The sequence below is a fragment of the Schistosoma mansoni genome, chromosome 4 (genome assembly GCF_000237925.1).
Source record: "Schistosoma mansoni strain Puerto Rico chromosome 4, complete genome".
Lineage (NCBI taxonomy): Eukaryota > Metazoa > Platyhelminthes > Trematoda > Strigeidida > Schistosomatidae > Schistosoma > Schistosoma mansoni.
Window position 1 is genome coordinate 7,992,284 of NC_031498.1, and position 2,670 is coordinate 7,994,953.

Below are 2,670 nucleotides of genomic sequence, written 5' to 3' on the forward strand. Positions count from 1 at the left end.
CTTATCACAACTAGTACACCTGTCATCACACTACCAATTCGTACTTTTCACTTGTTATGTTTATTTATGTAGTCTATTCCATTGTTATCATTGACTCATAAACTACCTTGATTAGTTTAATAATTTCGTATATGCATATAAATATTACTACGTATTTTGTAAAAACTTATAATATTTATTGAAATAGTTCGAGTATTTGTATTCAAAGATGATTTTCATCAGCAATCGTTATTATCTGAAGATCTACTGAAAATAGGAAAACACTAGTTTGGGACTCTTTAGCTGTTCTTGGGTGTAGTAAGTATGTCAATCGAAATAAAAGGTTGCCGTAGTTTTTACACTTTTCAGCTTAAATTATTACATTATTCGGCTAGTTTAATAACAGTTGTTTTCAGTACTCAAGTTGTTATCAGCTACAAGATCCTTATATAAGATAATTAATTTTTAGTAGCCCGAATTTATAGTTTAGTCTACAGAAAAACTTACATATAAAGCTTTAATTGAAAAAGAATCTTTACTATATACTAGTCAATTAGTTTACCTACATTACCTCGGACTTTAGAAAAGACAATCATGCTCAAATAATGACACACATTTATTTTCTTTTATATAAAATGTTGAGACATTACACACTTTTAACTTGCATCTTTATGCACTTTTTAGAGATAAATTAAGGTGTTAATCACATCTTCAAAAGCATTTTATCAGTACGAGAATGACTCAGTTGTACTGTGATGTAACATCGAAAACCATGCAGAATTCATAGTGAATATATTTGTATTGAACACTATCTTAAGTGCATTTTCTACTTATCCCTAACGTAAATCTTCGTTACAACATAATCAACCTGCTAATTTGTGTCTTTTAACATAACTTACATCTATCAATAGTCTTGATTAATGTGTCGATTAACTTTTTTTATACAAACACAATTTTGTATGAATAGTCAATCAAAACTCTAACTTAATTATGCAAGTATTTTGTAAGTTTTTATTTTTTGTAGTCGTATAATATGCTAATTGATACATTTATGACAACGAACAATCATGTACTATTGAAGACTAAATAAACATCTGAAATAATTAAATAATTATAATCATGTAAACCAGAGATATGTTTATTCAGCTTGATTAGTTTGATATGATTACGTACCCAATTGAAGTTAAGTATTAGGACCAAATTAGCACTAGGAACATTTAATAAGAAAGTATAGACATCACATTAGAATTAAAACGATTTGTTTCAAATAATATAACAGATTTACATAACAAAGTTTCATTATTTATAGTGAAGTATATAATAAACCAATCCTATTTAATCTGAAGAACTATAACAAGGGAAGAAAGTAAACCAATGAATAGCTGTCAGGATTATAAATAACACTACAATTACATTAGAAATATCATATTTATTCGTTCCCTAAGTCTGTTGTCATTTCTAAATTCAAGTATTAAATAAATATAATACAAGTAAAGTATAATGTATGAAAATTTAAGACGTTCATTATAGAGAAAGTTGATTATAATTTTTGAATGTAATACATGGAAGCCTTAAAGTAAACTTTATTTATTCCATTTTCTTAACCAAATACGTTGTCCATTATTAAGGTTGATTTAATAAGTGTTTTTATTCAGAAGGGGTTTTGTGGAGAATTGGAATCATGAATCAATGGAAGCTAGATCACCATGGAAAACGTGGAAGCACTGGACGGCTGTTTCGTTTTATTGTGGGCGCGAGACTGGTAAGTCCTGGGTTAGAATCTCATGAGGCGGGATCGTGGATGCGCACTGCTGAGGAGTATCACGATAATAATAGTTTATTCATCTCGACTCATTGTTTTATCAAATAGGAAACGTGTAAAGATATCGGGAACTCAATAATTACTAGTGTGTTGGATTATACGTAATTGAATTGACTAAGCTGTTATGTCTTTCCGTTACAATCTATCTACATGAACAAATGCTTGAAATGCACATATTCCATTTTCCATTGTTATTAGATAGAACAGTCAACGAAATTCATTCGAAGTAAATAGAATATACATTTTACTCATTACAGTCATTATTATTAATAAAATCAAACTTGAAGTGAGTAAAATAATAGCTCATCGTTTGAATCAGACGCACTCTATTTTTCACAAACTTTGTTGCAACGCACTCAAAACTTTAAAAAAATAAAAGAAACCAAGAAGATTTTAATTACATATTAGGCTGAATTCATATTTCTCAAAACTAAGTGTTGAATATTTGATTAAAAATGGGATTTATTCTCCATCCCCTATTTAATTTTTACCTGTGAAATAAATATCATTCATAGAAATAATGTACGGATGAATAACAGAGGTATTCACTGATTGACAAAATACTTAAAGACGCTATTTTAGAACAGCATGAATCTCAATCTACCAATATGGTTTATCTGTGTTCAAAAGTCAGTATGAAAAGTTATAACCTTTAAATTCAAAAAGTAAAGAGTGTATGAGTTACATTGATGTCAACAGACGACGATAATATTATGTTGCAGTTGAGATCAAGGTAATATCTACCAATCTACTAAGTCAAAATATTTACCAACATGTCTAGACGGATACCTTATTTGTCATTTTTCGAGGTTTTTCAATTTTTTATCGTTTCAATTCATAATCGAATTCTCTATTCAGTCCAGCATGTC